General features: G+C 38.9%; 1 protein-coding gene across 1 annotated transcript in view; it reads right to left on the reverse strand.

The window, feature by feature from the left end:
• LOC139718459 (nuclear hormone receptor family member nhr-91-like) overlaps nucleotides 1-15,295 on the reverse strand; it is a 137,909-nt gene extending 122,614 nt beyond the window's left edge. The window contains exon 1 of the mRNA XM_071629931.1: nucleotides 14,926-15,295. The gene's annotated coding sequence lies outside the window, so the exon portion shown is untranslated. The remainder of the gene's footprint in view (nucleotides 1-14,925) is intronic.
• Nucleotides 15,296-15,546: the final 251 nt, after the last annotated feature.

Below are 15,546 nucleotides of genomic sequence, written 5' to 3' on the forward strand. Positions count from 1 at the left end.
TAACACGGCTCTTAATGCGTCGGTCTCGTGGACCTTGTTAGCTTAGTGTCGAACTCATGGGCTGTATGACTCGTGAGCTGTATAACTCATGGGCCGTATGACTCGTGAGCTCTATGAATCGTGGACGTGCACCCATACACTGTTAGCAATGTTTCCGATTTGAGAAATCGCAGCTTGCTCATGGACTAAAAAGCCACATGTGCCCCGTATGTTGAAGTTGAGACATTGTAGATCAAGCGCCCTTCAAACGAGGATAACGGCGCTATACGAAAAGCTCTCATCATCATCATTATAATCATCAGCATCATCATCACCATCATCACCCTGTAAAAGAAAAGCTTTGAAAAATGCTTCGAGGCAAGTGAAAAGTCTGAGAGTGAACGGAATTACCGCGAAACGGTGTACAAGCTTGGAGAATTTTTTTTCAAAATATCCTTATAGTATGAAAAAGGCAAATCATTTCAACACATGGCTAACTTGAATGTATTTCTTATATCTGCATAAACTTTGTGTAGCTCGACGTCAGTCAGTAAACTTTAAGCTTCATAAATAATATATGCTAAGCCGTCATAATGTTGAGCAGTGGGGTAAACAATTCTTCCCCCGACCCCGTGCCCTTTTATTTCGTCTCTTAGCCATCCAACCTTTCTTTTTGTTTCTTCTTCTTCTTCTTCTTCTTCTTCTTCTTCTTCTTCTTCTTCTTCTTCTTCTTCTTCTTCTTCTTCTTCTTTTTTTGGTAAGAGGCAGCAACTGCAGTGAGCGTGGAATGTCCGCTGCCGTGCGGGTCATTTCCGCTCACTTCAGGTTATTATCACTGATCATAAAAAGAGATGGTCGTGAAAAGTTTAGAAATTAGCATAAAGGATATCATGGTCAAATGAGATACCAGTTGAAATCGCTTAAAACATGAAAAAAGGCAATGAAGAGGTAGTGACTACTGACTGACGAGGGACGGAGGACGAGGGACGAACTCTCGCTGCCTGATCTTTAATTTCCCTGTCCAGATGCTTCTCTACTGTACGATGCATTATAGAGTACATCATGACAAACTGTCGCTGGTTACCTTGACCTAACAACTATCGGCCAAGACCAACTGAGATATGGCTGACCTTTGTTAATTTCCTCCCTATTCGACTTCTACAGGACACATACAACTCACACTTCAACACGTCGTGTCTCCTTAACCTAAAAGACTATAATCGTCTTCAACGAATGACGTGCAATTATGTGAATTCGAAAACGTTTTCATACTTTTGTTGTTGCTGTCGTTGTTTTCATCAGTATTGTTCAGCCAACTTAGCTGATGCATTTACATGAACCTGGTTGAGAGTAAGAACAAGAAATTTAGAGTAGTTGGTCACCTCTCTTGATCAGCTTATAATCAGTTCTCTCATGAGTTATCATAAATTAAGCTGAGCCAGTTTCTGAAAACAAACAAAAATCTGATATTTGTTCGCAGAACGTAACTTCCTCTTTGCCTCTATGCCTTGTATTACCAGACATCAGGAATGGAGATACACCGCATCAAATTTTTTAGAATAGTCAAGGGGTGATGCTGACCTTGTAATGCAATGCGATACATTTCCATAATCTTGTAAGACGTTCAGATTGTGACCTTCATTGAACACACAAACAGCGCGAGTTTTTTGACATACATTTATTCCACTAACTCGCAATGAAATATCCATGCAGGACCACGATTAAAACACAAGCTCGGGTATGACGCACACATGACTAACCGCCCTTTTGTTGCTAAGATGTGAGACTCCTCAATAATGTTTCGTGTGTATCTCGCAAAAAAAAAACCCAACCAAAACGAAACAAAACAAAAAACCTGAAGGACATCTTAGTCACCGCTGGCAAAATATTTATGCGAAAATTCAAACGGGCAGCGAGTGTCACGGTTTCAATGTTCACACGTGAAGATGACACAGCATTGTCAATTCGTGAAATTAGGCCGTTGATACTTTTTCTGGCATGTAGTCAAGCTTTCTTCAAAGTTCATTTGTATCAGCAAACTGATTTGAAGTAGAGAGACACTCAACTCGAGTTTGGTGAAGTGAGCAAACTCAAGCAATCAGAAACGGAGAAGCTTAATCAATCTAAGAAAGTTAGGGAATCCACGAAAAAATAGGTCCATGTTTGTTTTCATCACACAGTAAATGGTCGTAATATCTGATGCAAATCAGGGGCCCGTTTCATAAAACTTGTCATCAGTGACAACTGCCACATTTCTATGACAAATTTGCTCTCAGCCAATCAGATGCAAGGATTTCAGTAGCTTGTCACATCTATGACAAATTGTCACTGATGACAAGTTTTATGAAACGGGCCCCAGATGAGATGATATTACTTGACAACTCTACTGATTTTTTTTTTTCACAAAGTATTATGCCACTCATGATTTAGTAATGACTCCCTACTCTCAAAAGTCAGCATTGTTAATGAAATACAATTGTATTCTTTACAAGTACAAATTAAGATAAGTACAAAAGGAATCAAGCTATAAGATTTGTGTGTATATTAATAGGTCTATAAGGGACCAGTGCCATGACATCATTACGTATGTATATGACTGTGAGCAAAATCAATTATTGAATTCATTCTTTCTATCAATGTCAACGCGAACTTGGAGAGAGTGTGTGTGTGTGTCTGTGTGTTTAACCAAAGAGTATGTCCATTAAGTGTGTTTGTCATCGTGCTTATTTCCTCTCTATTTTGCCTCCGACCAAACTCCGACAGATCCGGCTGAGTATCAAGAAGATGCAAAGCGCTATGCTATACCATTTATTTACATTTCGGTCAAATTGCCGATTTTAGGGATATGTCACACTGCTATGTCGATTTTCGTTGGCGTGAATAAACATCTGTCGTGTCATTCCTCAAATTCCATCACGACACCCAAGATGACAATATGATGTCCCTCGTGTACGATTTGTCCTTTGTCAGGAAGCAACCCACTTTTTTTTTCGAACAAGCTCATCGTTGAACAACGGGCATAAGTTGGTTTTCATATCAGTAAAAATAAGTTCTATCTTTTTTTATTTCTGCATGATGTCAGCATCATTACAAAATCTTACGCACTGCCGCGCACTTATCACTATATGGTCAGAGTACCAAACCCAATACATCCGGACGAGCAAATAATTCGTCAGATTTGATCATGCGATACCCTTACAGACATATAAATAGACACCTGGTTGGCTATTGTAGTTCCTAAACCACTATAATCAGGATTAAATGCTCCTGCACTTATGATATTCCTGGCCTGATGCACAATCTAACTGGTGGGAAGGATTTTATCCTCTCACTTTCGGTTGTCATTTTCAGAGATGCGAAATCTTCTGTTATTTCATCCGTGGCTTGATTCAAGTGCATGACCAATTTTGCCAATGAATGGTGTGAAACTGAATGGGGAAGCGGCCACGCTATTATTACACAGGCAAGAATGACTTCGATCATTTACATCACTTGTCAAGGCGAACTTGAATGTGGGCCTCTCTTTTCCAATAACAAAATGATTTTGAACGAATAGTTTCATATAGGTTATGCACTTGCTCATTTTCTCTTCCGCTTTCAAGCGTATTCATGTTTATATATTTTGTATTACATTGATTTGTTGTAATTGTTGTATATGAAAACATTTGTGATATCGGAAATAAAACATGATTTTTTTTTTTGTTATTTGAACTGAATGAACAGAAGTGAAAAAATTTATGAAATTATGTTGTATATCTCCGCATTCGGCGAAAAGAAGGTTTGTTTGTGTTTTCTTTTCTTTTCTTTTGTTTTTGATCAAGTCGAGCCCCGCAACATCCAACGCAAGCTTAAAATGTGTGAGCATTTTATGTTTACATGTTTTGATTACTTTCTGGCTAAGATGTTGGGATAAGGGCTGTTCAAGGGAGTCTGACACAAGTGGTTTCACTGAGACTAATTGTTCCGCAAAACGGAGTGCCTCAAGGGCATTCCTCAAGTAAAAATGTAGCCGGAAAACAAATCGAATGTTGATATCAATATCACTACGTTACAAAGAACGGTTTCGTTGCTTTGCGGTATCATATTTGAGGTATTATTCATGGTGTGCAAGGAATAAAACGTTTTAACCACAAAATGAAGGAATTCAATCAGTGTGTTATTTTTGACATGATGAAAAAGTGTGGGAAAGGTATCAAATGTTTAACTGCTTAATCCCGTCTACAGGGAGATCTATCTTTAGTAACGCAAGATCCCGTCAAAAATTTCACATCGGAGTGATGATTTTCAAGACTCTGAATAATTTAACATCTACCTATTTACACAAAAATATATCCTATTCTCCCAAACCCTACCAATTTCGGCACCGTAGCCTCAGCCTTCCAAAACCTTGAACAAACTTTTGCAAACGTGCATTTTTCTATAGGGGAGCCAAATTATGCAATAGCCTGTATGTATGTTTATGACGGAAATAAAACAAACAAACATACAAACAAACGCATTTCATACCAAAATAAAGAAAAAATTATTGTAAACGCTTTTTGTTCGACGTTTTTTTATATTATCATGATAATTTATGTTTGTCATAGAAGATAATTTTTAAGGTTAACAGTGGATTTTATTCAGATGGTATTCCCTCATTTAAGGCCTCCGAGTCAAAATGATCAACATGCAAGACGCAAATTGCTTCCCGAGCGTAGACATTTCCCAATTCATGAGTCTTGAAATATGGTTGGTTTCGTAAATCCAGACCGTCGGCAGAGCAGGCGGCAACAGCGCACTATAAGTCCCCCCCCCCCCCTCCCAAAACAACCGCCACTGACCTATAGTCCATAACAAGTGTGCAGATTCATATAAATGCGTTCTTCAATTCAACCAGCTGGACATCATTGCAAGCCTGTACGAAGATATACCGGTCATCGCACAGCAGAGCATGCAACCACCATGGATCTACTATATCATACATACAGCATCTTTCCTTCGGGGTAAAATTTGGCGCTTGTGTCCAGTCCAGTTCGTGTTCGAGTAATATGTCATTGTGTCCACACACTCACTCGATGATACGCATTCTATGTCGTTTTGTGCGTGCACCTGTGAGTGACCGTGTCATGGCGTGTCGACATGATCTAACAATGATTCTTCCGTGGCCGTCACGAATGAAAAATCGCCGTCGCGCAAGATCTGGTTGCCCTTTCCGTTCGAATCGTAGTGAAACTATTCGTAGATTATATATAAAAAAGTAACCGACGGTGAGAGTTAGGGAAATGTATTTGTGTTGTGAATAATGCAAACAAAGGGTGCAGTGCGTATAGAATCGTAAGCGAACATGGACGTATGAAGGAATCGCTATGGGAAGGAAACATGGACTCGAGAGTACTTCAAGGTTTGATCACTACACGCCCCATGCATGGTAATTTATCTCCAGTTTGTTTTACTCCATGCAGTAATTACGGGCAGCACGGTCATTTCTGGAGGAAAGATAGATTGTATGTGTGTGTGTGTGTGTGTGTGTGTGTGTGATATTATGTGAATGTATGTGCGCGCTTCTTAGACAGAGAAGAAAGGAGAGGATTATGAAAACAATAATGTACCTTGTTCATATTATGCAGATTATATATACTACAGAATGCAGATATTGCCTTTTAGACGAGTAATATAACATTTGACATCCAAAAGAGAAATTATGAAAGTATATTGTCTTGAGGGAAAGATATAACAATGGAAAAAAGAGTGTTACATTACGACAGACAAGGCAATATTATGTTATACAAACTGTACTACGATCTACACAAATACACATCATTTTATTCTAGCCCCGTTGTCAGCCGGTCAAATCCTTGAATTATATTGCCTGGCATGACGTCACTGTTCGCAATGTAACGATTTGGATCTTCGCTGCTGGATTACTCACGTGAATGTATCATGACCACTCACCGACCAGTATCGATACAGACCATTTAATATACAGATATATATATATATATATATATATATATATATATATATATATATATATATATATATATATGATATGATATATGACATGCCTATGTAGATGTGTGTGTTTGTGTGAGGTTGTGTGTGTGTGTGTGTGTTTGTTTGTGCGTACACTGCTTGTAAATTGTGTCCACAGTCTGCAGTCGGTAGGATGTATAGTGTTTGGGTTTTTGTTGTTGGTTGTATGCTTTTTTTAACCTTCCTACACACCCATAACTAACGCTTCCCTGGCGGTATCAGCACTGTAATTTGGTGATTTAAGTATTTGAGTGAGTGAGAATGTGAGCGTATTCACCAGGCATGGGGTTGGGTGGGTGGGGGAGGGGGATGCCTTGTTCCCTTCTGTTTGATGCTTTTCTTTATCCCTGTTTCTATATACAAAATTCTTATTTGTTTATTCGTAATATTGACAATGAGGAATTCATTTTGTCATAATGAAATTTGTATTGTTTTGCAATTAACTAATCTGTATCTTATTGTTCACATGAAAAAGAAAGAAAAAGAAAAGATTGACAAAATTAAAAATTGAACCGGAAGGGCTGATCGATAGTAAGTCACAGTAGGCATAATTGGCTCTGAATCACTGTCTAAGTTTGACTGACCTAGTCTGGCAAGCCATCAAAGGCCATTCTCGTTTACTAAAGTTCTTGGAAGAAAATAGCAGCTCGTGGGCGTTTCGTGAGTTGAGCCAACGTTTGCTATTTGCGGATCAGAGGTGACTCAGGACGACTCCCATGGTTATATAATGATAAAAGCTGTATAAATCACTATAGACGTTGGACTAAAAGTGGAAGTAAATACATTATGCAGTATATTAATAATCCCCGAAAATGATATAACTCTCCCAAAATTCCGACCGATGTGACGACGACCCCCCTCTCCCCGACCCATTGGCACACCTAATTTCAGTTCATCGACGGTGATGGAAACCGAAACAGCGAATTCATGATCGACGGGTAGAAGCAGGCCATGACTCATCTAGTACTGGTTTGTCTTATGAATTATGAATTACGCATTTTTCTTTTATTAGTATTGATTATCATGTTCATTCGGACAGGATGATGGATGGCCATTGAGTCCCCCCCCCCCCCCCCTCCATCTTCCCTTCCCAGAAAAAGATACATGGCTGGCATTCAACAAAAACAAATTTGGAGATTATTTATAATATTCGCCTTAATAGCCGCTTCCCTCAATTTTTTGTACGATTTTCAAACCGAGCACTGCCTTATTCGTGTTCAGTTTCTGTCTCAGGCACTACAATAAAGGATGCAGGCGGATGTACGTGATAGATATTACAGAGTAAAAATCAACACAAATGCACAAGTATATGAATTTAATACTGCTCGCAGTATCAAATTCAGGAAAATTTTCTGATTGCGACACACATAAAAATGTATGCCATAATCTCTTCAAGAAAAAAAAAATACAAACCTGAAAAAAAAAAACGACAACAAAAAACTCTTAGCTATAAGCTGATATTCTTCCTCAAAGATCAAGGCAAAATGTGCTGCATTGGGCAACATGTATAAAGAGCCTGAAGCATGTAATCAAAACGACGATTTAGTGGACGCATTCTGTTGGACAATGAACTGTGTTTAAGTGGGTGTATGGGCTTGCATGCGTTTCACATCCTCAATAAAGTGATAGCAGGAGAGAGGAAACTTGATCACATCAAGTAACAGATTTTACACAGTAGTGTTTCTATATGCTGTTGCGTGTAAAGGAATTAACGAGACGATCTGCTTGGTCAAATAACGGGGCTGCAGTTGTTGTTTTTGAGGTTGTTGTTTTTATGTTGTTGTTGTTGTTGTTGTTTGTTGTTGTTAACGTGTAGCTGATTGATCCAAGCAGGGTCGAGTTTGTCTTACGTCTTCCAACATTTTGCAATGAGGAAACGGTGGCGAGTGGGGTACTGGAAAACATTATGACTTACCATCTTGACGTATAGATTATATGCTCACACACTTAATATTACACCGTGTAATATTAAGTGTGTGAGCATAAGTGGTCCCGACATGAACTAAATTAACAGCTTCAACAAAAACAATCACAATTCCGACTCATCGAGAAAATCAACACAATTTTCAAATCCAAACCATTGTGCAACAAGACCACATTTAAGGTCGATATCCATATTTTCAGTGGTCTGTCGCGATCAGAAAGAACATTTACAATGGAACTGTATAGTGAATTAGGTACGCCAAACAATTGATTTTTTCCTTCTTCTACTACAACGAGTTATCCGCAATGATAACTTTAAAATGAGCAGGAAATAAACAGTGACACTAGAGTGCCGACTGATGCACGACGTTTATAATGTGACTCCTTTACATACATGTTTGAAAGTGGACTCTGTACGTGCGTGTGTCTATCTTGTTAAGCATTGTTAAGTGTGTTTATTGCTCAGGCGCGCTCTGACAACTTGACACGAAAGGTCATAGACAGGAAACAGACGGACACGCACTGCAGCGTCGTTTATGCGCGGAACGTGTAGTCTGGCGTCGATGCGTTGACAATATCCCGTTGACTTTCGCGCGTAAAAAAAAAGCACAGAAGAACATTATGACGATTAATAGATTAATAGATAAACAAACAAACAGATGGTCAATTAATCAAATTAGGAATTCGATACAAAATGCTCTGCCTTATAACATTTTTCTTTCAAAATTTAACTTAAGTAAACGAAACAAAAACAAATCAAGGATATAGCATACATTACAGTATACATAAAGGGTCTGATCAGTCGTATAATGTCATTCACAACTGTGCGTATGTTTTGCCATTTCTATGATCTCATCGCAATAGTAATAAGATGATGACCGTAAGATGTCTTTTATTGAATATGTCTTAATATGTCTTCTTGAATGTGAGCGAAGATCTACAAGATTACGTAAGAGAAAGAAGCCCTAAAAGCTGTGGTCAACAGTAGTCGTACAATGACCAGCAAATAATGCCATTTTGTTTATCTTAACTTGCACTGATAAAAAAAAAATGCATTAAATAACCCCTCAAAATAACTTATAAAGAAGGCATATTATTCTTGAGTAAGCACGATGAAACAAAGAAACGTTAGACATTGCTGTTTTTGGGTCGGCATTATAACTGAATGCTGATACACAAGCCGTTCAGATTTTTCCCCGTAGATTTGTAGAAATCACAACTTGAACTTAGTGGGTATGCAAATGTATTCATCAGCAACTATCAAACTAGCAATCTAGTTTAATATACCTGTTATACTTTTTCAATGGCAGGGTTATTTAACAACCCTTGTCAGCTAAACGAGAGCAGAGCGACAGACAAGAAACCAATCCGGGATTGGACCATAGAAAAGGTTGATTAGCGATGTATTCGCATGGTATGATAATACTGGGCGAGACAGCTCATCAGACTCAAATCAGAACCTGATCATGGCGCTACTTCGCTCCATGAACTGACTACGAGATCTCACATACAGTTTCCAAGACGTGCTTATTAATTGCTCTGTCTCGATAGTATAATTGCCATGTTTCTGTAATTGTTATCGATATTAAACAGCAACGGCACACCACTGATAGCGCAGGCCAGGCAGTGCAGTATTTCTGCCAAGTGCGGCCATATAAACTTGTTACCGGCAGTGACGCACAGTGGCAGTCCTCATCCGTATGGGTGTGCGAATGATACTGAAGACCCACTTGATATCAATACATCTGTTTGATAACAAGGAAATGAAGGAAGTGATGGGTGGCTGAACGACTTTTTTCGTCGACATACACTCATGTAATATACTAATCAGGTTACATTGCAGAAGGTAACAAGAAAGGATTCAAACGTATAGATGGCAGATACACCCAAAAGGCAAGCAGTAAGACATTAGCATAAATGACCTATGCTCATTGGATAAAAGTGACCAATGATATCATTCATGATGAAAACGTTCACTTCAGCATATGGAATTCTACGAGGCATTTCCATAACCTGCCAGGTTCTGGCTTATATCTGCAGCATATTCTCGCGTTGCTGTTTCAATTCAATATATCCAACTTTCTTATTTCAGACACGGGAAAGAAAAATGGACATGGACTATGTATACTTCGAATAATTTGTCACAACAAGCAATAGGGATCTGCTCTGAATAACTCTTAACGTGCCCTGCCATAATGATGCCACCAAAAAAAAAAATGTTTCGTATTTTGATGCTCACTAATTGGCGCATGTGATATCTCAGCCGAAGAGTTCATTGATTAAGATACACGAACATGGCACCGCAGGTTAACGTGAAGTCTTCTAAGATATTCGGTTACTCGGGAAACATTAAGTGAATTTCGATTCTTTGCAACTTGATAACTTGGCATCATAATATACCATGTTGCGGTATGTAATGTCATAAATCATCCGTGTTGGATGTTTAATGAAAGTAACATCTTGTTTTCAAAAGTGTGCCACAACCATTCGAACAGAAGGTCATTATCGTGAGCATCTCTGATGGGGAATAAATCGTGCTTTCCCATTATTCTATTCTTAGCCAATATCGTGCCATGATGTAAACTTCAGAACAAAAAAGACTTTCCTACGATGTTCGAGTTTTGTTTGGATTGATGTACGTCAGATGCTGCTATTCTGAATTCCTTGTTACAGAGTACAACACATCTCTTGGCTGATTTAACATAACCACTCAATTGTTGTCACTATAAGCAATCCTTCAGAATCTTATAATCCTTCAGAAAAACTACTTTAACTCCTTTCAGTTTCAGCAGTGAATATACGTTCATTAAAACACCGCGTGCAAACAAGATATAAAACTAAAGATTCCTAATAATATACCACGTTCCTTTATGTGCACATTTTGAAGAAAAAATGTTAGTTTCGAAGAGCAATACACATGGACAAGTTTACGAAAACAAACCATTATAATGTTCTCTTTAATATACGTCCGAGAGCGATTCTAATGGACGCTTTTTATTTCGGAATTGAACAACATGTCTCAGTCATTCATCCTTCTCAGTGATATCATTGTTCAAATATACTTGAACACAAACAAATCACTGGCATAAAATATAGTGCATAATACGATACCATGCAATACAGGCAGGCAACCTACTTTTGATTGTCAAGAGTGTGTAAAACACACCGGATAAAGGCAAGGCGGAGACACTGGCATTTTAAGATATCGAGTCAGTGACCGCAGCTGAGCCCAGGGACGAGATTTGGCCTGACATTCTCTGATAGGCAAAGTTGCTAGTCGGGAAAGCAGTGCGCAGTAGATACAACGTCGGAATTAAAGGGCTGAAGAATTTTACGTTGCTATATCCTTCTTCTTCTTCTTCTTCTTCTTCTTCTTCTTCTTCCCTTTCTTCTTTTACTTTGTCTCTTCTCTCTTCTCTTCTTCTCATTGTTCTTGTTCTGGTTCCTCCTCCTGCTCTTCCTAGTCTTCATCATCTTCTTCTTCCTCATCTTCTTTCGATTCGGTTTCTCCTTATTATTATTATATCGCCTATGACTTTCTCCAATAGCGCGTCCATAAATTAGATTCATTGACTTATATCAACCATATTGTTGTTGATGTGGATTAGATAGAATACAGCAACCTGAAATGCTATTGCAGAACATTCACCGGCAAATACATTCTTCCCTATTCTTAATGAAGAATGAAGACTACAATGTCATGTATTTTACAGTTGCCGATGTTCTAAAAGCAAATCGTTTTTAGACACTAAGACTCACATAGCCTGTGATGTTTGGAGCACGCCGACATTCCTGCTAGACTTGTATACTTAATCATACACACACACACACATACATATAAATATATATATATATATATATATATATATATATATATATACATATCGTTATATAAAACTGCGACACCACATGAATTTCTACAGAGGGCACTGCAGGGGAAGAAATTAAGATTGTGCTGATTGCAAATTTGAAGAAAAGAAAAATGGTGGCATATGGTTCGGAACTGTTTACGGAAAGGGTATAAAATGACAATAAACACTAGCAGTCGGCGTTCACGGAGAGTGAATGGCAGATGATATGATGTAGATATAAATCAAATTGATGATAGGCAATAGCGGCCATAACACGGTCGGTCGTGAGCGCCGCTGTTTTGTGGTGCACCATGCGCGACGGGCACAGACCAAGCAGGGCGTCGCACAGTTATCATCACTAAGCCATAATCTTATTCAAATGCAAATGATATGCGTAGCAAAATGTTAAATGCTTTCGTCGAACTGTGGATGATAAGATATGACCCTACACTCACATATACACAAATTAATGCCGAGCTGAAAAAAAAGAAGAATGCTGTCATAAATAAGGGATGATTCAGTGAGTAGGACTGTTGCACAAGTCGGTTTTGTCATGTAATTTTTGACAACTTAAATTGCATTACCTAGAAGATTACGAACAAATGTCCAAAAAAAAAAAAACCGATGAAAATTTATTTGGAAAACCTAGCTTTGGGTTTTTGTAGGTAGGTATTGGGCAGTAAATGACAAAGTTGGAACGACAACTAGCTAGCTTCACCAACCTTCACATTTTCAGGAATGGATATCATACTACATTGTACTATGGATTAGAGAGTCACATAAGACAAGGTAAATTATCTCATACCACTCATAATCAAAATCAAGTAAAGCTAGTCTAAATATGAAAAACCTCTTTATTTTTTTATTTTTTTTTGATAATCAAAATGATCTACTCCTGCACACTTATAACACAGTGTGCATAGAATGCGGGTTTGGATTTGTCATTCGAATTAAACTTTGATGAATACTAGTACTGGACAAAATGATGCTAAATTTAGTGCTACTTTTCCTGTAGGCCCTACATCTATTGTCCCAGAACGAGATTTCAAAAGAACGTGGGACAGACTAATAACGATCATTGACATGTACCTTCACTGAGTAGTATGTGAGAGAACATTAATTGCCAGATACTTATAGAAGCTCCACTTTATTGAATATCATTAAAAAGTAGAATAAAGTTGAAGGAAATGCCCCTACCTGGATTGGCTTGGTAAACGTGATAAGATGAAGTTTGTGTGTTGTTGTTTTTTTTATTATTATTCCAGTCGACGCGCGAGTTGTACATCATAAGTAGCTAATAAGAATACGGAAAAGGGTGATTAAGGCCTGCTCTTTTGTGAGCAGCAATGTTGAAAATGTTCAAAACAAATCCCGGTCAGTAGGTGCCGAATTTTAATTTCTCTTTGCTCATCCGTTGTATACATATTGATAATCATAATTCGTTCTGACCATGGATTTTGGGAACGTTCAGAAAAATATGTTGTTATCAAAAAAATCCCTCTGGTTAATTTGTAATTTTTGCGACTGATTTGGCATTCAGAATGATCATTCGCATATTTTGTCAGAGAATGCTTGACCAAAGCGCAAGATCAATATGTGTCCCTATTTCGATATGTTTTAGGGAAAATAAACCACAATTTTCCCGTGAATATAAGCTCATCACATTTTACTCTTCGATGATAAAACCCGCTTGAAATGGATACCATTATAAGGGAAGTTAGTTAGATGATACAATCCTAGCGAGATACCAATGAGCAATTAATTTAGCGCTTGGGATTGCACATTATCGCTAGGCCGGCGCAGCAAAGCCCCACAATATAAGCGAAATCAGCTGCATCGGCTACATTGATAAACTGCAGGGCTAAAAGGCAAAGTACGATAATTTATATGATCCACAAACTATTAAAAATGCGGCGTATATCATGACCCTGTCTGAGACGGCGACAGCAATCGAATTTTTGTGCGCGGGCAACAACTTGACTGCAAAATATTATAATATACGACATTTTGACGTGGCCAAGGTTGTTACCTGACCAGAAGGAACAAAATGCACGATTAGCAAAAGGTGAATGATTCTGAATGTAAACACGTAAGTAGTGTAACCTAAAGATCAAAGTATAACGTCGAAAAAAACCCGGAACGTATGGAAATTAAGTCTCGTAAAGTCAAGTGAAGAGACTCATAAAATTCAGATTCTCGTTGAATAGTTGCTTCGATTATCTCATCCCAACATGTAGGCACAAAATTACGCCTACACGTCCCCGGTGTATACTAACTACTCCTAGGCTACTGACGGCAAGTCACAATAAACATGGTCAGGGGGAATAGGAGTGGATAATACTCAGCTTCCGTATGGGCTTCGGTAACTAGGGCAAGTTATGTATCTTGAACGTCGCATTCTAGTCATCGGAAAGGAGGTGCTCTCTAAGTGTGACAGGCGTATATTGTGAGTGGGTTTTTTTCCTTCCCATTTAGGTACGACTCTCGACTTAACACAAGGGAAATGAATGATGACAACAACGCAGACACAATTATAGTAATGATGATATTAACACTGATAACGTTGCATGTGAAGGTGATATAGAATACTATAGTAATCATAAAAATAAACAAAAGCTCATAACAAGTGACAATGGTCAACATCATTGTGATAACAACAATTGAAATCAATAGATTGTATTGATTCGATCATTCGACAATCACGCTGTAATTGTTTGCTTATTTTGTAGTATTGCTCTTATCTTGTTCAAATCTGCACAAGCTTTCATCCTCATAATGATCTAAAAACAGAATGACGGCATGAATGTGTCATTCTTGCAATCTTGCATTCGTCAAAAATAACAGCAAATATAATCATGCAACATTTCACAAAATCTTCACTATTGTTGACGGGATTTAATGAAAGTAGAAGCTGAAGATTTTTATCCACGACATCGTAAAATAAGCTATCTCGGATAGGCCTACTATGAAATGCAATGCTTTGCAGGCTAAGAGAGTGATAACACTTCAACAAATGCGAAGCAGATTACAAAATGTTTTGAAGTAGATGTCTTTTAAATCGAAGAAAAAGTAAATGAGGTCCTCATTTTTGTCTGACTAAATGAAACAAAGCTAGGATTAGGGCCGAAGCAACAAGCTCGATTTCTCTTCAGTCACTTACCGGAATCACACACAGCGACGAGACATAACGCCGAAAACTCAGGCGACACAGACCGGTATACAACGGCAGCGAAAATCTCGCAGTGGCTGGCGTCCTCAGCCTAAACGCCCGTCTGTTCAGCTCGCGCGACTCGCTCAGCTCGGTGTGGATGCCCTGTAACTCGGTCAATGCATTCATTGCCGTCCCAATTTTCTCTGGCAGGCTCACAGCCCCGTCTACTCTCCTCTCACGTCCTCGACCTTCGGTTGACCGTGACTTTGATGCTCGTATAGCCCACAGCGTGAAAGCAGCGGCTGCGCTTGTTTACACGCCGTGTGCTATTTTCAGCCTCCATCGCTCGCTGAAAATCCGCCGTACGCGTGGGGGTCACCTCGGGTCGAGCGCGCGGTTGTTGGGCAGAGCCAGCGAGCTGGCGAGGAGTTTGGGGGCGGCTATTATTATTTATGACTTGACAGACAACTCGCCGAGTGCGCATGCGCCTGCATAATGAACTTGGCATTATCGCTGGCTCGGGGTCGTAGCTTGCAGACGGTTTCAGCCTCGTTCGTGACATTAACTGTGAGGGTTTTTTCCAGGGCTTGCAAGCTGCCAGGGTTTGCAGACTCAATTTAAATTGTCAGC

Source organism: Diadema antillarum, unplaced genomic scaffold (genome assembly GCF_040938485.1).
Source record: "Diadema antillarum isolate AM-2024a unplaced genomic scaffold, OU_Dant_1.0 scf00000094, whole genome shotgun sequence".
Lineage (NCBI taxonomy): Eukaryota > Metazoa > Echinodermata > Echinoidea > Diadematoida > Diadematidae > Diadema > Diadema antillarum.